This window comes from Saccopteryx leptura, chromosome 1, assembly GCF_036850995.1.
Source record: "Saccopteryx leptura isolate mSacLep1 chromosome 1, mSacLep1_pri_phased_curated, whole genome shotgun sequence".
NCBI lineage: Eukaryota > Metazoa > Chordata > Mammalia > Chiroptera > Emballonuridae > Saccopteryx > Saccopteryx leptura.
Window position 1 is genome coordinate 2,303,773 of NC_089503.1, and position 22,239 is coordinate 2,326,011.

The window sequence follows — 22,239 nt, forward strand, 5'->3', positions numbered from 1 at the left end:
CCTGGCTCTTCGGTAGCTGCTCTCGGCCCCTGACTGCCTGGCCAACGCAAGAACGCACGTCCGGGAGGTCCACCACTCTGTCCGTGAAGCTCAGAAAGGGGAGTCAACCCCTGGGAGTTCTAGAGGACAATTAGAATGACTCTGCTGCCCTCTGGAAGCCCCACTGCCCATTAACCTTACGGGCTTTCTTCCAGGGCACTGTGCACATGGGTGCCTTTGAGTGCACTGTGCATGTGTGTGCACACGGGTGTGCCTGCGTGCACATGTATGTGTGAGCATGTGCGTGTGTATGCACGTGTGTACATGCACATGGGTGCATATGTGCTTGTGTATGCACGTGTGTACATGCATGTGGGTGCATATGTGCTCGTGTATGCACGTGTGTTGTGCATGTGTGTATATGCACATGTGCACATATTTGGGCATGTATACATGTGTGCACATGCCCCCACGTGTGCTTTCAGTGTGTGTGTGTGTGTGTGTGTGTGTGTGAACACACCCGGTCAGTAGTGAGTGGCAGGTCCACAGCTGGACTGCTCAGTGGCCATGGGCCATGTCACCTGCCCCACTGGTGCCTCAGTTTCTTCATCTGTGAAGGGGGGACAGCGAGGGCCCTTGCCTCGTGTGGGCATTTGAAGGCCAAGAGCTCACTGGGGCACCCTGGAGTCAGTGCCCACGCAGAGAGGTGCTCGGGTGCCCCGTGTGGCCCTGCGTGTGTCTGTCTGCGTGTGCATATCTGAGCAGATCTGTGGTGACGCCAAGGTGGCCACTCATTCGTCCCTTGTTGTCATTGGACACGGGGTGCATGTCACCCCACCGTCCATCCTTCTCCCATGTGAGATTTATCACGGCCGCCTGGCGTGCGCCCCGCGTTCTCGAACCGAACGCACAGAACCTTCTCCCTCTGGCGAACACCTGGGATGTTCCGAGTGACTCCTGTAAATACCACGGCGATGCAGCTCTCTGTACTTCCTTTGTCGTCGTTGTTTTTGTTGCCCGGAATCCGCATCATCCCCTTGGGTCCCCTGCGCAGGAGAGGATGGTCAGGTGGGAGGGACCCGCGTGTCTGCGGCTCGGACACGGCTCCCCGGAAGCCTTTCCTCCTCCTCGGCTGCCTTCCCCGAGGCTGGACCTCACTCATTTCTTTCACCCTCTCCAAAAGCTGGGTGTTATCATAAAAACACTTTGCCATTTTGATGAGGTAAAAATAGCATCTTGTTATTGGTACAAAGTGAGGGGGGATGCATGCTTTCATGCCCGCTGACCTCTGTGTTTTCGCTGCCTGTTCCCCCAGCTGCCCGCTGTGCTCTGTGAGGCATGGGGCTGCCGCTCGGCTCCTGGGAAGGCCGTGAATCGCTGCCCTCCAGGAGATGACGCTTGAGAGAGCGCAGGGGGGTCCCAAACAAGCGTGTAATGGCTCAGACGATGGTGAGGGCCTGGAGAGCAGGAAGGGGCTGGAGACAGTAATGGGGTGCCCTGTGGGGAGGGAGTGGTCAAGGACAGCCTCTCGGCCTGGGTGGCATTTGAGTAGAGATATGAAGGAAGAGGCGTGTGGAGGGGGAAACAGAGGAGACGGCATGTGCAAAGGCCCTGGGGTAGGGGTGTGCTAGGCATGTGTGAATAGCAGCAAGGGGCTGAGGGGAGGTGGCAGGGCCACAAGGGCTATGATTCTTATAGCAAGTGAGAAGTGGTGGGATTTGTCCTCTCTTACCTTCTGCACTTTAAAAAGTATATATATATACATATAAATATTTAACCTTATAGAAAAGTTCCACCTGGCCTGTGGTGGCGCAATGGATAAAGCGTCGACCTTGAACACTGAGGTCACCAGTTCGAAATCCTGGGCTTGCATGGTCAAGGCATATATGGGGGTTGATGCTTCCTGCTCCTCCCCCTTCTTCTGCTCCTCCCCCCCTTCTTTCTTTCTCTCTCTCTTTATTCTCTAAAATGAATAAAGTCTTAAGAAAAGTTCCAAAAATGGTAGAGAGGTCCCATAGACTCCTCCCTCCTGTCCCCCGCGTAGTAAGAGCTTGCACAGGCCCTCGACGGTTCTCCGTGCCAGGAAACGGATGTCACGCTCCTGTGGGCGCAACTTCAGACCTTGCGCGCAAACCCCGCGGAGTTTCTGCCGCCGTCCCCTCTTCTCTCCGCGGTCCCTACGTGGCCTTCACGGCGCCCCTCGTCCACCCGTCCCCGGCAGCCCCGTGGCCTCTCCGTGTCTTTCCTGCCCTGGTCAGCTGCTCTGCGGCAGATGTGTGTCACGGTTAGATGCAGATCGTGCATTCTTGGCTAGCACGCCCGGGGAACAAGGCTGGGCCCTGACTCCCAGCAGGGCAGGTGACATCGGCGTGTCCTATTCCTGCTCGTGTTGACCTTGATCGTTTGGGTCAGGTTCTGTGGGCTTCTCCGCTGTAAAACTGCTGTCTCCCTTGTCGCCATTCGTAGGTATATGGAGGGAGAGACTATTCGGTGCCTTGCGGACACGCCTCTTCCTCTCGCAGTCCTGCCGGCTGGCGTTAGCATCTGCCCATGGAGGTTGGCGGGGACAGCACTTTCCGCCGCACTCTCCTTCTCCATTTATCGATGGTTCGTGGTCGGTTGATCTAGATCACCGTGGTCTCCTGGATGTTGATGTTATTGGTGGGCTGCGAACCAACATCATCGTTACGCACCCCCCCCCCCTTTATTTACATTGATTTTAGCAAGACAGGAAGGGAGAGAGAAACAGGGACATAGAGCTCTTCCTGTATCTTCCCTGACCGGGAATGGAACCGGCAACCCCTGTGCTTTGGGACGGTTCTCTAACCAACCAAGCTATCCAGCCAGGGGCTCATCGTTACTTATGTAAACGGCCCAGCTCACTCAGCTCCGGCCCCTGGGAGCTCCCGCAGGTCGCCTGCTGTGCCCTTCCTGCTCCACACCCCACCTTGTTTCCGGCACTGCTCCCTCTGGCACCTCCAGAGAGGCTCCAGGCTCCACCTGCGTTTTCCTCGCCCCAGTCCTGAAACCCACCTAGTCTCCAATGAGCTGGGGCTCCTTTTATTTTATTTTTTTCTCCTTTTTCAAATGAGAGAAAGGGAGATACAGAGACAGACTCCTGCATGCACCCCGGCTGGGATCTACCTGGCAACCTCTGTCTGGGGCTGATGCTCTGCCCATCTGGGGCCGTGCTCACAACTGAGCTATTTTTAGCACCTGAGGTAGAGGCTCCACAGAGCCATCCTCAGCATCTGGGGCTGATACCCTCGAACCAATTGAGCCATGGCTGTGGGAGGAGGGAGAGAGAGGGAGAGAGAGAGAGAGGGAGAGAGAGAGAGAGAGAGAGAGAGAGAGAGAGAGAAGGGGGAGGGGTGGAGAAACAGTTGGCCACTTCTCTGTGTCCTAACCAGGAATCAAACCTGGGACATCTACACACTCCAGGTCAACCCTCTAACACTGAGCCAGCTGGCCAGGGCCAGGTTTCTTTAATTGATGAATGGTTTTCAGACACCCGGACAGGACACATGCACGGACCAACTGACCTGTGTGTGCACACCATATTTATTTCTGTATCTGTCTACCTGTGTGCACATTAACAGAGGTACGGGGTCTTCCCGGTCTCAGATGCCAGTTCAGCTCACTCGAGCCCCCCCGTCTGTGTTGGAACCTCCTGTTGACAGTGGAGGCCTCACTCTGTGTATGTGTGTGTGTGTGTGTGTGTGTGCGCACGCGCACGCGCGCACGCATACACACGCCTTGCCCCGGTGTACACACCGCAGAACCGCTAACACCCGGTGAGACACAGCTTCACCAGCAACAGGGCATGCTTGCGCACCCTTCTGTTTGTCTTGGGCTGGCGTGCGGTTCTCTGTCCAAACGCCATTTCCCGTGGAGGTCGTTTGGGATTTTTCTTTTTTTCCCCGCCCCCCCCTTTCTGTGTGGCTCTAGCGTTCATCCTTAGAGGCTTTATTGCTTGTCATTGGGGGGGGGGGTCTGGGAAGCATCAGAGGTTTTTCTGGAAAACGGTGACCCTGGTGGACTTCCACCCCCTCCGTGTCCCCGCTCACCCTCCTGTCCCGGCGTCCCCTCCACCCCCCAGGGACTAGGTTTCTCTAGTCCAGGGGTCCCCAAACTTTTTACACTGGGGGCCAGTTCACTGTCCCTCAGACCGTTGGAGGGCCGGACTATAAAAAAAAACTATGAGCAAATCCCTATGCACACTGCACATATCTTATTTTAAAGTAAAAAAACAAAACGGGAACAAATACAATATTTAAAATAAAGAACAAGTAAATTTAAATCAACAAACTGACCAGTATTTCCATGGGAACTAGGCTCCTCTCACTGACCACCAATGAAAGAGGTGCCCCTTCCAGAAGTGCAGTGGGGGCCGGATAAATGGCCTCAGGGGGCCGCATGTGGCCCGTGGGCCGTAGTTTGGGGACCCCTGCTCTAGTCTCTGCAGCAGCCTTCCTGCTGTCCTCTGCGGGGAGGAGGAGATGCAGGTACACTTTCTATATCTTTCTCTTTCCCATGAAGGGAAGTGTGCTGCAGCTACTGGTTGGTAACATTGTTAATTGTGGTGGAAGACACGGAACATCTTGACTGCCTGGAAGTGCACAGCTCAGCGGAATTCTGCACGTTCACACCATCCTCTCCAGGACCTTCCGTCTTCCCAGACTGACACTCTTGTCCCGCATGAAGCACTCACTCCCCAGCCCTCCCTCAGCCCCCGGCCCCCAACGCCCTCCTTTCTGTCTCTGTGATTGTGCTGACTCTTAGGACCTCCTAGAAGTGGAATAATAAACATCTGTCTCGTGTCTCGCTTCCTTCACTCTGTCTGATGACCTCAAGGCTCATCCAGCCTGTCGGGCACGTGTCAGAGTGTCCCCCCCCTTCTCAAGGTTGTGCAATATTCCATTGTGCGGATGGGCCATGTTTTAGTTATTGATCCAGGGACGGATGCTTGGGTTACTTCCACCTTTTGGCTCTCGGGAATCATGCTGTTATGCACGTTGTATATAAATAACTTCTTCGAGACCCTGCTTTCAAAATTTTAGGGGATTGATACCCAGAGAAGTAGAATTGCTGGATTCTGTGTTAATTTTTTTTTTTTTTTTTTAGGAATGGTCATACTATTTTTTTTTTTCCTGGTGGCTGCACCGTTTTCCGTTCCCGCCGGCAGGGCTTAAGAGTTCCGGTTCTTCCCCATCCTCACCACCGGCACTGGGCGTGTTCTGTCCTTTTCTGACGGTGGGCGTCCTGATGGGACACCATGGTCTCCCAGGGAGGTTTTTGCTTGCGTTTCCCTGGTGATGAGTGATGTCGGGCGTCGTCATGGCTTGTGGGCCGTTCCATCGTATGACCTCTTTAAAGACCTGTTTATCCAAGCCCTTTGCCAATTTTTTCCCCCCAGCTTTACTGAGATATAATTGACCAATAAAATTGTAAGATATCTAAAGTATACAAGGTGGTTTTTTTGATTTACATATACCTTGTGGAAGGATTTCCCCCATCAAGTTAACATGAATACAACCACCACCACCTCTGAGATTTACTGTGTGTGTGTGTGTGTGTGTGTGTGTGTGTGGTGAGAGCATTTATGTTCTCCTTTCTTAGCAACTGCTGTTACACAACAGTGTTACCAACAATAGTCACCATGTGATTCACTAGCTCCTCAGACCTTATTCCTCTCATAGTTGAAAGTTTGTAACCTTTTACCAACTTCTCATTTTCCTCATCCCCTAGGACCTGGCCACTTCTCTCTACTGTTTCTATCAGTGTGACTTTTCTTGTTTATTTATTTACTTTTAAGATTCTCATATAAGTGATACCAGGCCATACTTGTCTTTCACTGACTAATCTCACTCATCATAATGCTCTCTGGGTCCGTCTGTGCTGTTACAGGTGAGGAGGTGTCTTTCTTTTTTATATATATCGAACAATATTACATTGTACATATATACCACAATTTCTTTCTTTCTTTCTTTCTTTAGTCAGAGAGATAGAGACAGAGAGACGGACAGATAGGGACAGACAGGAAGGGAGAAACATGAGAAGCATCAATTCTTTGTTGCAGCACCTTAGTTGTTCATTGATTGTTTTCTCATATGTGCCTTGACTAGGGAGCTCCAGCAGAGCGAGTGACCCCTTGCTCAAGCCGGCGAGCCCGCGCTCAAGCTGGTGATCTCAGGGGTTTCGAACCTGGGTCCTCCGCTTCCCAGCCCAACATTCTATTCGCTGCGCCACCCCCTGGTCAGGCTGTGCCGTTTTGATTACTAGCTTTGTAATACAGTCTGAAACCAGGCAGTGTGGTGCCTCCAGCTAGGTTGCTTTTGCTATTCTGGGTCTTTTGTGGTTCTGGATCAATTTTAGGATGTTTAAAATTTCTGTTAAAAAATGCTATTGACATTTCGACAGCATTGCATTGACTCTGTAGACTGCATTGGGCGATGTGATGCTTTCTTTTAATAGCATTTCCAATTATTTGTCTTTAATTTTTTTCATCAATGTATTATCATTTTCAGCATACAGATCTTTCACCTCCTTGGTGAATTTATATTTTTGGTAAATGGGATTATTTTCTTAGTTTCTCTTTAGATAGTTGTTGGCATAGAGCAGCCGTTTTCAACCATTTTTATCTCAATGGCACACAAAAGCTAATTGCTAGAATTCTGCAGCACACCAAAAGTGTATTTTTTTGCCCATCTGACAAAAAAAAAAAAAGTATAATTTTGATTCATTCACACCAGATGGCTGTTGTTGTGTTGGCTGTTGTCATTTTTTTAAATAAGACAATCGAAGGGAAAAGAGGTCAGTGTCATTGACTGTAGAGTCAGGTACCGCACATTTTAAAAAATCTTTGCAGCACACCAGTTGAAAATCGCCGGCCAATAAAAATGCAACTGATTTTTAAAAAATATAATTTTGTATCCTGCAACTTTATTGAATTCACTTATCAATTCTAACTTTTTTTTTCTTTCTTTTTGGTGGCGTCTTTCGGGTTTTCTCTAGATAATATCATCTGCAAATAGAAACACATGTCTTCCTTTCTTATTTGGGTGTCTTTCATTTCTTTTTCTTGCCTCGTTGCTCCAGTCAGGACTTCAAGGACAGTACTATGTTGACTAGAAGTGGTGAGAATGGGCAGTGGTGAGATTGTTCCTGATTGTAGAAGAAAAAGTTACGACCTTTCTCCAGGGAGTATGGTGTTGGCTGTGGGCTTGTCCCGTGGTCTTTATTAATTGCATTTCTATATCTATGCCCAGTTTGTTGAGAGGGTTTTTAAATTATTATTTTCTTTTATCATGAAAGGATTTGGATTTTGTCAAATGGCTTTCTCTTCATCTACCAAGATGATCATGGTATATATTTTTTGTCCTTTATTGTGTTTATTTGCCGTGAGCACGTTTATTTATTTGCCTGTGTTAAAATGTCCCTGCGTTCCTGGCACGCATCCAGTTTGATCACGGTGTTTGATCCTTTTCATGGGCTGTTGAGTGTGGTTTGCTCGTATTTGCTGAGGATTTTTACAGCCACAGTCCTCAGGGATTACTGGCCTCTAACTTTCTGTTATTGTGTTGGTCTTTCTTTATTGGCAATGCTGACCTCATAAAAATGGGTTTTGAAGTGTACTCTCTTTTGCTTTTTTGGAAGCGTTTGAGAAGGATTGGTGTTAATTCTCCTTTATATGTTCAGTAGAAGTCACTGATGAAGACGTCTGTCTGGTCCTGGACTTTTCTTTGGGAGGTTTTTGATTATTGATTAGATCTCCTAACTACTTAACTGTTCTGGTCAGGTTTCCTATTTCTTTCTGATTCACTCTGAGTGGCTTGTACATTTCTAGGAGTTTATCCCTGTCTCCTAGGCTGTCCAATTTCTTGGAGTACAGTTATTTATAGCAATGTCACATGAGGCCTTGTATTTCTGTGGTTATCAGTTGTGATGTCTCCTTTTTCATTTATCATTTATTTTTACTGAGTCTCCTCTCTTTGCTTCCTTGGTAAGACTCGCTAAAAGTTTGTTTTATCTTCAAAAAATAAGCTCTTAGTGTCTGTCATTGGTCTTTTCTATTGTTTTTTTTTGTTTTGATTTTTTTATTCAGTGAGAGAAGGGGAGGCAGACAGATAGAGTACCGCCTGCATCCCGACTGGGAATCCACCCAGCAAGCCCTCTAGTGGGCGAAGCTCTGCCCATCTGGGGTGTTGCTCCATTGCTCAGCAACCAAGCTCTTCTTAGTGCCAGAGGCAGAAGCCATGGAGCCATCCTCAGCACCTGGGCCAACTCACTCCAATCGAACCATGGCTGCAGGAGGGGAAGAGACAGAGAGAAACAAGAAGGGAAGGGATGGAGAAGCAGATGGTTGCTTCTCCTGTGTGCCCTGACCGGGAATCAAACCCGGGACAGCCACACACCAGCTGACACACTACCACTGAGCCAACTGGCCAGGGCCTCTATTGTCTTTTTAGTCTCTTTAATTTGTTTCCACTCTGATTTTTTTTTTTTTTTTCCGTTTTTCTGAAGCTGGAAACAGGGAGAGATAGTCAGACAGACTCCCGCATGCGCCCGACCGGGATCCACCCGGCACGCCCACCAGGGGTGAAGCTCTGCCCACCAGGGGGCGGTGCTCCGCCCATCCTGGGCGTCGCCATGTTGCGACCAGAGCCACTCTAGCGCCTGAGGCAGAGGCCACAGAGCCATGCCTAGCGCCCGGGCCATCTTTGCTCCAATGGAGCCTTGGCAGCGGGAGGGGAAGAGAGAGACAGAGAGGAAAGCGCGGCGGAGGGGTGGAGAAGCAAATGGGCGCTTCTCCTGTGTGCCCTGGCCGGGGATCGAACCCGGGTCCTCCGCACGCTAGGCCGACGCTCTACCGCTGAGCCAACCGGCCAGGGCCACTCTGATTGTTTTTTTTTAATTTTCTTCCAACTTTGGGCTTAGTTTGTTTTGTTTCTAGTTCCTTGAGGTATAGAGTTAGGTATGTTTATCTGAGCTTTTTTTCTTTTCTTTTTTAAAAGATTTTATTTATTAATTTTAGAGAGAGAGAAAAACAGGGAGAGGAATGGGAAGCATCAACTCGTAGTAGTTGCTTCTTGTATGTGCCTTGACGGGGCAAGCCGGGGGTTTCGAACCAGCAACCTCAGTGTTCCAAGTCAACACTTTATCCACTGTGCCACCACGGGTCAGGACGGGTCAGGCTGAGATTCTTTTTTTCAACAGAGACAGAGAAAAGGACAGATAGGGACAGACAAGAAGAGAGATGAGAAGCATTAATTCTTCATTGTGGCACCTTAGTTGTTCATTGATTGCTTCCTCATATGTGCCTTGACGGGGGGGCTACAGAAGACCGAGTAACCCCTTGCTCAAGTCAGCGACCTTGGGCTCAAGCTGGTGAGCTTTTGCTCAAACCAGATGAGCCTGCACTCAAGCTGACAACCTCGGGGCCTCAAACCTGGGTCCTCTGCATCCCAGTCCGACATTCTACCCATTGTGCCACCATCTGGTCAGGCTGAGATTTTTTTTTTCTTACTATAGATACAGATCACTATAAACTTTCCCCTCAGCACCCCCTTTGGCTGTGTCCTGTAAGTGTTGGCAGGCTGTGTCTCCATTTCGCTTGTCTCAAGATATTTTTCAGTTGTTCTTTTGGTTTCTTCTCGGACCCTCGGTTGTTCAGGAGCTGAGGTTTCAGCGCTGAGTGTTTGTGAATGTTTCGGCTTCCTTCTTAATCAACGATATCGAGTGTCACATGCTCCCGGCCAGGAGAGATGGTTTGATATGACATCGGTCTCCTTCCACTTACCCAGACTTGTGTTGTGGCCTGAGGTGGGGGCTGTCACATGTCAGTGTGGCAGAACGTTCCACGGGCATCTCAGGCGTCTGCGTACCTGCTGATCGAGGGGATGCTCCGTGTGTGTCTGTCAGGCGCACTGGGCTCACGTGTCGTGGAAGTCCAGTGTGCCCGTGTTGCTGTCTGTTTTTCCCTTTGGGTCTGTAAACACTTGCTTAAACACATTAGGTGCTCTGATGTGGGGTACATACATGTGTACTCACAGTGGCTATGTCCTCTTGATGAGTTGGCCCTTGGTCATTATAGAACAGGAGTTGGGAACCTTTTTGGCTGAGAGAGCCATGAACGCCACATATTTTAAAATGTAATTCCGTGAGAGCCACACAACGACCCGTGTACGTGACACATTATCCAATAAAAATTTGGTGTTGTCCCGGAGGACAGCTGTGATTGGCTCCAGCCACCCGCAACCATGAACATGAGCGGTAGGAAATGAATGGATTGTAATACATGAGAATGTTTTCTATTTTTAACGTTATTATTATTATTTTTATTAGAGATTTGTCTGTGAGCCAGATGCAGCCATCAAAAGAGCCACATCTGGCTCGTGAGCCACAGGTTCCTGACCCCTGGTATAGAGAATGACCTCCTTTCTTTCTTGTGACCATCTTTGGCTAGTTTGTCTGATCTATAAGAACAGCTACCGCCTGACCCGGGGTGGCGCAGTGGACGGAACGTTGACCAGGAACACTGAGGTTGCCGGTTTGAGGCCCTGGGTTTGCCTGGTCAGGGCACATACAAGAAACAATCCATGAACTAAAGTGAAGCAACTATAAGTTGATGCTTCTCATCTCTCTAATCCACCCTCCTTTTTCTCTCTTTCTCTAAAAATCAGTAAATAAATTTTTTTAAAAAAGAAGAAGAGAAAGAAGAAACAGCTCCCCTTGCTCTCTTCTGGTTTCGCTGGGCATGGAATGCCTCTCCGCCCCATCACTCCCTGGGGGTCCTGAACGCCAGATGAGTCTGTTGTACGCACACAGGTCACTGAGTCCTGCCTTTTTTTTTTTAACTGGGTTTCTGTTGTTGAGTTCTAGGAGGCCTTTCTGTCTTCTGGGAATGTGATTTGTAAAGACTAACCCCCCATTCTTGTGGGGTGCCTGTTCACTTTGTTGACGTGACCTTCGGCTGCACAGAAATTTTAAATTGCCATGAAGTCAGGTGGATCTGTTTTTATAGTTTTGTTCCCTAACCCTTTGGGGGTCACACCCAAGAAATCGTTGCCAAAGCCAACGCCTGAAGCTCCCCCCCCATCTTTTCTTTTTTTTTTTAATCTTTCTGAAGCTGGAAACGGGGAGAAACAGTCAGACAGACTCCCGCATACACCCGACCGGGATCCACCCGGCACGCCCACCAGGGGGCAACGCTCTGCCCACCAGGGGGCGATGCTCTGCCCCTCCGGGGCGTCACTCTGTTGTGACCAGAGCCACTCTAGCGCCTGGGGCAGAGGCCAAGGAGCCATCCCCAGCGCCCGGGCCATCTTTGCTCCAATGGAGCCTTGGCTGCGGGAGGGGAAGAGAGAGACAGAGAGGAAGGAGGGAGGGTGGAGAAGCAAATGGGCGCCTCTCCTATGTGCCCTGGCCGGGAATCGAACCCGGGTCCCCTGCACGCCAGACCGACGCTCTACCACTGAGCTAACCGGCCAGGGCCCCCCCATCTTTTCTAAGGGTTGCATGTCCTAAGTCTCACGTGTAGGTGACCTTGTTCACTTCGAGTTCACCTCAGGCGTATGGAGTGAGGGAAGGGTCCGACTTCCCTCCTGGGCGTGTGGCTAGCCGGTTGTCCCGGCACCGCTGGCTGAAAGGACTGTCGGCACTCTTTTCTGTTTGTGTCTCACTGGGCAGTAGATCCTGGAGGTCACTCCCTGTCCGTTCCTCAAGATGGTCCCCGTGTCGTCACGGCTGCCTTGCGTGTCCCCGTGCGGGTGCACCCGGTTGTGTATGGACGCTGGGGTTGTTGCAGCCACTGCTTTTGCAATTAGCAACAATGTGGCAATGAGTGTAGCCTTCGTATTATTATTGTCTTTAGGGCAGATTTCCTAGAAATGGGAGCCTAAGTAGGTAGTCTGGTCAGGAATGACCAAGTCTCCCTCCGGGAGGCTGATGCCACCTACCCCTCGCCCAGCGATGCATGACCATGTCTGTGTCCGCGGGCGCTGTGCCAGCACTGCAAACCCCGCCCTTGCCAGCCTAGTGGGCTCAACATGGGAAGGGGTTACCTTCAATCACACAATTATCCAAACCAAGAAAGCAAAGCTCCAGCTGGGATGAGGTCCACAGAGGGAGGCTCACAACACTGGGAAAGTGTGTGCCCTTGCAGTGTGTGTGTGTGTGTGTGTGGCATGGGGGACTTGACTGAGCAACCCAGGAAGGCTTCCTGAAGGAGGTGTTGTTCAGGGTGAGGATGTTGTTTCCAAACCAGTGTACTTACCCCATATTGGAGAACTTGGTGGGGAGGTTCTGGGGGAAGGGGCTGCATTTATAAACAAGAAGTGTAGTGGACAGCACAGACTGGGAGACAGAACAGCCACCTAGAGGTTTGTATTTGCTGTTTCATGAGACAGAGAGAACTTGTTTTTAACGTCATGTGATACTATTTCCCGAGGGGTGGCTTTGGGCCTTGATGGAAGGCCCTTCCCCTTGGCATCAGTCATTGCTTCCTGTCCAGGTCAAGTCCAGCATCGACACTTATAGGACCCACTGACCCGCAGGGGCTCCTGCGGCCCTGACGAGTGACCAGCGTCTGGCGGGCTGGGCCGTGCCGCGTGGCGGTGCTCAGTGACTCGGGCGGGGGTCTGCGTCACGGGCAGGGTGCTGGGAGGATGTGCCTGCTATTCTGGGCGACGGGCAGGAAGTGGCAGCTCCCGCAGGGTCTGAGGACGGGACAGCGCGGGGCGTGCTTCTGACGAGTGTGGAGAGGTCAGCGTTTCCAGGCCGTGTCCTCGTCTGGCTCCCCTTTCCTCTGCTCTGTTCCTTCCTCAGCTGCGGGTTCTCTCCATCGGGGCCAGGAGACGATCCCCGTGATTGAAAGACCCGAGGGGCTCTCGGGGGCGGGGGGGGCAGGCAGGTGTGAGCAGGGGCCGCGGGGATGGTGCCGCAGCCCTGGTGGGGAGTTGCCCCCCGCGGGGGTTAAAAGTGGCGGCTTGGACGGACCCGCGGCTGATGCCTCCTTCTGTTTTGCTGCATCCGGTGACTTGGGTTTCCTGGTGTTCAAAGCTCCTGGTGCTTTTCTCTGGCCTCTGAGAATGGTGCAGACAAAAGCAGAGCATAACTGATGTCCACGTGGGGTCTCTGGGGTCCTGGCCAGGGGCTTGGTGGATAAACAGCAGATCCCATCCCAGCCCAGAGCCCGTGTCTGCCAATCCAGGGGAGGGGGGCGGTACTCCGAGTGCCCGTCTTCCATGTCCCCCAAGTCCCTTCCTCTGACCTCATCACTCCATAGGCTCTCAGGTCCTTGTCCTGCTCTCGGCAGGTGGCCTCAAGCCTACTAAACCCTGCCTCAGGGCCTTTGCACGAGAGTTCCCTCTGCCTGGAGGGTCTACCCTCAGCCCTAGCTCACATGTCAGCCCGTGAGCAGCCCTGCCCTGTCACTCGCTGGGACAGCTCCTTTCTGCTCCCTGGGGCAGCCGTCACCGTTTGCGCCTTGGTTTCTGCTCTGTTGTCGTCCCCTGATGTCCGCCCTGTCCCTCGCACGGCTCCAGGCACATAGTAGGTGCTTTCCAGCTGGGAGTGGGGAAGAGGGACAGAGCCCCATTCCGAGTGCCTGGGGTGCCACCGGAGTGCTTCCTGGTGGTGCCAATTGGCACCTACTGATTCCCACTTCTGAAATCTCCCATGGGGCCCCAGCGGCCTTACCAGGCCCAGGCGTCCTTCACAGCCTCCAGCAGGCGATGACCTGGCTTCGCCAAGTCCTGGTCCCTCCTTGGCCTGGGAGTCCATCTCCCCGACCCCCGGTGCTGGGTGGCTGGTGGCAGGTGACAGAGGAGTGAAAAGCGCTGGACTCAGGCAGTGACCTGTCTCTCCAGGGCTGGGGCCGGGCTGCCGTCTGGCAGGACTGAGGATGCTGAGACCGAAATAAAACTCCCAATTGCATCCGGCACTGAGCCACCCCGCGCCTGACCGTGAGAGGGACCCCAAGGCCGGCCCGTCCTGCTGCACAATCAGCCGCTTTCTCCATCCGGGCCCTGAGCGGCTCCCGTCTGGGGGCGAGGCCGAGCCCGGCGCTGGGCGGCCCCTGCATGGCCGTCCAGCCTGCAGAGCGCCCGCACTCCGGGGCCGGCCTGGGGCGGGTGGGGGCCGGGGCCGTCCAGCCTGCAGAGCGCCCGCACTCCGGGGCCGGCCTGGGAGCGGGTGGGGCCGGGGCCGCCCCGGGGCTGTTTCTAGGGTAGAGGGCACCGACGAGAGCCAGGATGAGCCGGGGAGGAAGCTCTGAGGAACTGGACTGTTTGTCTCAGGCCAGCTGCACAGAGAGGAAGCGGTGCTTCCTGGACACGCTGACCCTTCAAGAGTGGCGGCTTGGCGGGCAAGGCCGCGTCTCGTCCCGGGAAGATGGAGGCTTCAGCGTCAAGGACCCGCCAGGTGCCAGACACCTGTCCCTCCTGCCACTCGGTCCACACGAACACCGGCCATTGGGGTCCGAGCTCCGGGCTGGCCCCGCCCACATGTGCCCACCCCCAGCCCCCGCAGGGCCAGGCACAGGGCCACTGCTCTGGGGACCCAGGGGACACGTCACGGGGCAGCTGAAGGCACCGGAGTCTGCAGCCTGGGTGTGGGGCCCAGGCCTGGCCCAGCACCTGGGGGGTGTGCGGGGCTCACCTTCCTCCCTAGCCGCTGCCCCCGGGAGTCGTCGGTGTGGCCCCCGAGGCTGAGCTGAGGCCGCGGAGGGTCAGGTCAGGCTCTCTGAGGTCGGAGCCGTCTGAGCAGCCAGCTCTGGTCTCTTGGACACAGAGCCAGGTTGTGGACCTTGTCGTCCTAGCGGGGGGCTGGCTTGGGGCTCCCGTGTCCGGGGAGGCTGATGGGTCACAGCAGCAGCAGCAGCCAGCTGTCGGTCACAGTCTGGCTGGCCCCGTCGGGATATCCGCAGCGTGATGATGTGGGGGTCAGCAGCCGGGAGGTCTTGTCCCCGTGCTGGGCAGTCAGGGAAACCATGGCGATGCCCCCAGCCCCCACCCCTGCCTCTCCCCCTCAGTCTACCATCTGGAGGCTTCTGTGAACACCCCGTAGTGAGCACAGGGCAGGCTCTGCCCAGCCGACTCTCTCTCGCAGCCCAGAGTCGGGGTGCTGCCACCTTGGGCCTGAGCCTGGGCCACGCTGGGTCCCTGGGGGCACAGCGGCCACGGCTTGGGGCCGCCCCCTCCAGCCCGGCCTGCTCCTCCTTGGTGGCCTCATGGCTGTAGCACGAGGCTGGCTGAGACCCAGAATTCCCCGTGGAGAGGGGACCCGACCACAGCGGCCCAGGTGAAGGGCCCCGTGCAGGAGGCTGCCCGGGGCTGTGTGGGTTGGTCTGTCGCACCCCCTGCAGGCTGTCCCTGTCGTGGGGTTCCTGTTTGGTCAGCAGAAGGCTTTCCTGGAGTCGGGACAGACAGGGGGCTTTCCTGCTGTGCAGGTGCTGGGAGGCAGCCAGCCCACCCTGGTCTCCTGCTTCCTGAGGCAGCGCCTGGCTAGCTCAGGAAGGAGGCCGCTGCAGATGTAGAGAAGACCCCTTCCTCCTCTTTTGGGGGACCTCTGTCTCTGCTCCAGAGGCTGCCCACTGATGCGTGAGGCCACCACGCCTGGCTCTCACTGATGTCCTTCCAGGGAGTGACTGACCGGTGGCTCCTAGTGGCGCTGTTGCCCTTCTCTGCTGCCCCCTAGTGTCCGAGGAGCAGGTGTGCCTGAGCCCTGTGGTCCCTGTGTGGGCTGTGCTCTCCTCTGGGCTTTATAGGTGCTGTTCCCTCTGCTTGGACCAGCCCCCCCCACTCCCACCACCTCTGAGAAGCCCTCCCTGTTGATCCCCTCTCAGGGGAGCAGGAGAGGAAGGGGAAGGAAGGCTCCGGAGGGAAGTGGGTGCTCAGCGGGAAGCCCCCCCCATGCCACTCGAAGGCCTGTGCTGTCCCTGGGCCTACAGGGTGTGTGCTTGGGGACAGCTACGTGCGGCCACCCCTGGGAGGAATCCTGCCCTGCAGGCTCCTGCTGGCAGACCTGAGTGGCATCACACTGAGCCCCTGGGGTCCTGGGCTGCCACCAGCTCCACCGGGGAGCCGCTGTGCCAGGGACCGGCATGGCGAACGACACAGGCTGATCTGATGGCTGTCACAGCCTCGGTGACCCTTTACTGACTGTGTGATGCTGCCGGGCACCCTTGATACATTCTCACTTCCCAGTGGGGAAACTGAGGCTGAGAGGCCACACAGCCGCTCAGTTTCTAGGGAGCCCTGGAGTGGGGCCAAAGCCTTCCCAGTGGGAGGTTGGGAGGTTTCCTTAGCTGACCAGCAACAGCAAGAGGGACTTAAGCTAGACATGAGGAAGGACTTCCTCAGGCAGGGACACACCTTTCCAGCACTGGTGGGCTGTGCTGCCTTGGCCGTCTGCGGCTGTGCTCGGTCGCTGTCCTTCCTCCTTCCCGCCTTACCCCTCCTCGGGGCCTGGGAGCCCTGGCTGAGGCCTCCAGCCTTCAAAGTCACCCTCTTGGAAAGAGGGCAGTGCCGCCTGCTTGCCTTCCTGGCCCAGACGGAGGCAGGGAGGCCAGAGAGGCCGGGGAGGTCCTGGCCATGCAGGCCCACCTTCCAGGGGGCCGACAAAGGCCAGCTGTTCCAGGCCGAGGCTCTCCCCTGAGACAGGGGCCGTGCCCAGGCAGAGCGCATGGGCGCAGGGGCGTCTGGGAAGGCTGCCAGCCCCTCCCCCGTCCCAGACAGAAACGGTGACATGCGTCCCCGGGGCAGATAAGGCTCCCATCCGTGAGGTCACTTCAGCTTGTTCTCCGGCACCTTCTAAATATACTCTCTGAGGGATTTCTTATCACAGGCCAGGCCACAGAGCCGGCTGAATGTAGACGACACTCTGGAGCATGGAGCCGGCCCTGGGCCGTGAGCTCACCCACTCTGCCCGCAGACCCTGCTGCAGGCGGGTCTCCAGCCTGGTGGCTGAGCTGCTCCCAGGTCCCGAGGGCTCCAGCCAGCCTGCGAAGGGCGCACAGTGTGGCTGCAGCCATGACCCCGAGGGCCGGGGCAGCCCACGGTCCTCCCACTGACAGGCCAAGCCGAGCCTCTCAGGACGGGCAGTGGAGGGCTCGCCACTCCTGGTCGACCCCGGGTGGCCGTTTTGTGGAAGCACAGGTCTTGGCGCGGTGGGAGGGGCGGGCTGGAGTCCATTCTCTGCCGACATGTAATGCTGTGTGATTCCGGGCAGCCACTCACCCTCTCTGAGCTTCCCTCTTTCTCCTGCCATGAGGGACAGACCCACTTCTCAGACTTCATGTGAGGGTTGGTGGCTTCCCACCTGCCCACCACTGGGGCCCCTTAGGGGGGCGCTGTGGGGACCGATGGGAGAGAGGGTGTGGCCCAGCTCTGTGGGTGGGCGTCCTGTGGTCTGAGGGGCACTGAGAAAGCCCCTGGGGGCCGGCCCACGCCCGGGGTCCAAGTTCAGCCACCCACAGCGTGATGCTTGGACACGCATCTCCCGATTGTCTGAGTGAGCCCCTGCAGGATCGCGTGTGTGCCCACCCACACATAGACACACACCCACCGAGACCCCCACAGCCGCCTCCCGGGGGCCCAACAAACTTTGAAGTGACCGCTTGGGCTGGCACGGCTGTGCCCTCAGCCGAGGCCCGTCCCCGCCTGTCCCCAGGATGCCCGCAGTTGGCGCGGCCCTCGGTGCTCTGAGTGAGGAGACGCAGGGGTTGTGGGGAGACGTGAGCAAGGCCACCAGCTCCCGTCCTCCTCCGGCAGGGGCTCGGGCCGCGGTGTGGCCCGGGGCGGGCGGACGGCGGTCTGTGTGAGCCCCTGGCAGGACCCAGCGGTCCACCGTCCGTTCCGCCGGCTGTCAAAACAGGAAGGTGTGGCCAGTGCCAGGGTGCTGCGGTCACCACCCCTTGTCACCTCCTGCGGGGGTGCGATGGGGTATTTGGTGATCAGCCAAGACAAGTCTGAAGTGTCCCCGGCCAGGGAGCTCCCCGGACGTCCCCTCCGCAGGGGACTCTGGGACGGAATCTCGTGTTTGCCTCTGCGATCACGTACGTGGTCGGGGTCCCCGAGCTTGGCCGTCGGGGTGAGCGATCCCTCCTCGTCCCCGTGTCAGCAAGGTGGGGGTGTCCTCCACCTTGTGCCCGTGCCGCACCCTTGCCTGCGCCGTCCCCATGGGTTGGGGAGAGGGTGTGGGCTGAGCCCTAACTTGTCACTGCCTGTCGGGTGGACACTCTGAGCCTCAGCAGACATGGGACTGAGAGCGGTCAGTGCCCCGCCAGGTTCCGAGAGGGCCGAGGGCTGGTGGCAGGTCGGCCAGGCCCGGCACAGTGTCCCCCCCCCCCTGTGGTCTCCTGCAACCAGGCTTCTCCGGGGGCACCCGCTCCCTGCTGCCAGGGTCCAGCCTTGGGCAGCTGGACCACGGCCCATCTCCCAGTGCGTCCTGCCCACCCTGCTGTGTCCTGACACGGTCCTGGCTGCTGGGTGGCCATGTCTGCTCCTGGCTCACGTTTGGGGCGGCCTCCTTCTGCCCAGTGCTGTTGGCACGCAACCTGGGTGTGTGTGGGTGTGGGGGGGGGCTTGGAACTCAGGCTTCATGTGGCGGGTCTTTAGCTTAGGAGGTGCTGGGGGGGGGTTGCATTTTCCCAGGGTCACCTGGGTGCCCAGTGGATACTGAAAGACAGAGAGACCCGTGGGGTGTGGGCTGCAGACGCCAGGTGGTGACCCCCGGGCTGTGGAGACCAGGCACCTGGGAGAGTGCTGTGTGTCCATGAGGCTCCCTGAGGGCCTGGCCAGAGCGTGAGGAGTGAGGGTCCTATGTTTCTGGTGTCCCCAACAGAAAAAGTGTCATCTGAAGCCCCCAGGGACGTGGGTTCTAATCTCCTAATAGCCCCTTGCTGGTGGCCTGGAGTCTCTTTAGTGGGATCAGTACAGGGGGGACCTGGGGAGACGGTGCCCACAGGAACCATGCCCGCGGCTTCCTGTGCTGTCCTTGGGCGGGGACCGCGTCGCCCGAGCAAACCTTTTAAAGAAGTGAGGCTGGGTAAAGAAGGGAGGCTGGGTAAAGAAGGGAGACTGGGCGCCGCTGCACCCGCTGGGGTGGAAGGTTCAGAGCGGTGGCACCTGGACCCTCCCTGGTGGGCTGAGCACAGTGCCCGGCACCTGGTGATAGCAGGGGTTGGGTGGGGGCTGCAGCCACAGGGGTGATGGGGAGATAGGCAGGTGGTTATTGTGGTCACCGGGCAAGAAGTAGGGGTCCCTGGGGTCTGAGTCTCACCTGGGGTATGTCACCTGTCTCTCCTAGCCCCCCCCCTTTCCTGACATGATGTGGTTTGGTCGGTGCCTCGCACCAAGTGGTGACCTTGGGGATCTATGAGCCTGGAGCCCTGAGCCTGAGCACGTGACCTTCCGTGGAAAACGTACCTTTGCCAGGGTGACCGCAGGACCATGACGGAGGAGCTGACTCTGGACACTGGGTGGCCCTACATTCAATGACAGGCATCCTCACGAGACACAGAAGTTAGCAGACACAGAGGAGGCCACGTGGCATTTCTACGCGGAGGACAGTGGCACCGAATGTTGGGTCTGGCCCCCGGCACCGGGGTCCCATGCCCAAGGGGGAGGGGTTCAGTCTTTGACAGAAAACTGACCCGGGATCCCTGTCCCTGTGGTCCTGGGCCTGTCCCCACTGCCTCCGAGCCTTGGTGCTGCTGTTGCTGGCCACTGCCTCTTGTTCTGTAATTCGGGGCCCTGTCCGGGCTGGGTGACCAGGAACGGAAGGCCAGCCCCACAGCCCGGGCCCCGAGCCTGTGGGACGGACCCGCTGAGATGTGCCCAGCCCAGCTCCAGCCGGAGCAGAGCTGGGCACAGGCTAGGCCAGCGCGTGAGGCTTTGGCATCTCACTGGGCATGGCTGCCCACTGCCCCACACCCCGGGGACAGCCCTGGCAGGACCTGAGGCCGCCCCCCTCTGGGAGACCAATGTCACGTGGGTGTCCCCGTCCAGGGACACTGAGGCCACCAGGCCCCGGAGCTGGGCGGGACTCTTCCACGGTGGTCTTTGTACAAAGGGAAGCCCCTCAGACGGGGTCTGGGACAAACACGTCACTGCCCCCGCCCGGCCTCAGGCTCTAGGTCGGCTTACTACTGGTTTATTCCGGCGGAGGCCCCAGCCCCGCGGACGGGCCCTGAGCCTCGGTCACCGTCTTCAAAGCCTTTGTTAAACTGTGTGCAAACATCATTTACTTCGTTTCCTTTAAAACAAACAAACAGTTTTACATGGTGATAAAACACGGGTGGCGTACCGTCTCCCACCGTCACCCTCCAAGGGCACAGCTCGCCGGCAGGAGCCCGTTCACACCGTGGTGCAGCCGTTCCCAGGACTCCCCCGTCTTCCCAAACTGACGCTCCGTCCCCACGAGACACTGACTCCCTCCCTACCTCCAGGCCCCATCTACTTTCTGTCTCTGTGGATCTGAGTCTTCAGGGGACCTCGTAGGAGCGGGTCACAGGATCTGTCCCTCTCTATCTGGCTTCCGTCCCTCGGCAGAATGTCCGTGAGCTTCCTCTAAAGCAGGGGTCCCCAAACTACGGCCCACAGGCCACATGCAGCCCCCTGAGGCCATTTATCCGGCCCCCCCGCTGCACTTCCGGAAGGGGCACCTCTTTCACTGGTGGTCAGTGAGAGGAGCACTGTATGTGGCGGCCCTCCAACGGTCTGAGGGACAGTGAACTGGGCCCCTGTGTAAAGAGTTTGGGGACCCCTGCTCTGAAGCATCCTGTTTTCCTCTTGCGCCCACGAAGGTGTTCAAACCCTCTCCCTGTTCTATGCGCTCAGGAGAGGAAGCAAGCTCACAGACGGTGCGCACCTAAGGCCCTTGGGGGGGTGTCCCGTGCGGAGTCCCCCCCCTTCCTGCCCGGGGCCACCCCTGGCAGTGTGCCGAGGGCACCCTCTTGCGTGACGTGGGTGTGGTTCCCGATGGCGGTTCTACACGTCCCCCTTGACCGAGGGGCGTCCTGAGGGCTCCCAACGCCTCCCTCTGCCTTTCCCGGGTTTGGCCGTTGGGTCAGCTGAGCTGCCCCAGCCCAGGACGGGTGCCGATGGGGTTCAGCCCACGGGCAGAAGGGTCTGTGGCCCCGTTGGTGTCCCGGCTCTGTGGGCCCCCGGAGTGTCCCCCCACCCCCGCTGCCCTGGCAGGGTGCCCGCCCTCGGTGTTCTCCGGGCACCCGGCCACGGCAGACAGAGCAGCGATGTCCGATAATGTCTGGACGTCCCTCGGGGCTGGAGCTCGCGGTCACGGCCCCTGAGCTGGCTCAGCCGCCAGGGCACAAGCAGGGCATTGTTCCGTGGGGCCGTAGCTGCCCTCACCTCTGGGCGCGGCCTCTTCCAGCCGACAGGACATGCCCGCGTGGCTCAGGCAGCCCCCAGGGACCCGAGTGGCCTCTGGGGCTTGGCATCTTTCCTCCCAGTGGCCTCTTCTCCACTCCCCATCCAGAGAACGGGTCCTGTCCCTTCCTTCCCTGGGCCTCCACCTCCCCACCCCCCTCTCTTGGGACTCAAGCCGGGTCAGAGGGCCGGTGGCTAGCCCTGCAGAGGCAGGAGGGGGACCTCAGGCATCCCAGGCTGTGACCCGCCCCCTCCGAGGACAAGGACCCTATCTTGGCCTGTCTGAGGGTCCCGGGCCCTCCCGGCACCAGGCGGGGCAGACAGACACACACTCTGCTGCGTGCGTCTTTCTGAAATCTGCACAATGTGTTCCACTATCTGAGCCACACGCAGGTCTGTTAACCTCACCCCCTCTCACCCCAGGGTCGCCGGGCCCGAGAGGAGGGGCTCCTTGGGCAGTCCCGTCACTGAGGTCCTACTAACGGGGACAATGCACGGCAGATGGCCGCCCGGCAGCGAAAGGGAAACTGAGGCACGCCGGCGCGGGGTCTGAAAGGCGCCGAGTCTGTGATCTTGTGGGAGAGAGACGCCACCCTGACAGGTCAGGACGCAGGGCCACCTCGACGCCCATGACGGCAGGGACATCGCCACCGCGCTCTCTTCTGCCTGTGCTCCCGGAGGCAGGGACAGGGGACAGAGAACTTTCCGCAGGTGGCCCTGGGCGTGGGTTCCGGCAGCTCTGGGCAGCAGCACCCACAGGCCCGGGTCCTGCCCCTGGCTGGAGCGAGCCCCTTCCCTCGGGGCCTCACTGTCCCCCAGCGTGGGACGCAAAGGCTCGGGGGACAGTGGTGTGGGGTGCAGGGTGCATGGC

The 22,239-nt window shown here is 57.0% G+C and overlaps 1 protein-coding gene and 1 long non-coding RNA gene across 10 annotated transcripts in view; one reads left to right on the forward strand and one right to left on the reverse strand.

Moving 5' to 3' along the window:
• Window positions 1–22,239, forward strand: part of KCNQ1 (potassium voltage-gated channel subfamily Q member 1) — a 322,087-nt gene that overhangs the window by 17,313 nt on the left and 282,535 nt on the right. The window lies entirely within an intron of this gene.
• Window positions 12,349–14,120, reverse strand: LOC136388517 (uncharacterized). Its single transcript, XR_010748185.1, has 2 exons — window positions 13,678–14,120; window positions 12,349–13,061 (listed from the first exon to the last, which is right to left on the reverse strand). It is a non-coding gene; the product is annotated as an uncharacterized lncRNA (long non-coding RNA).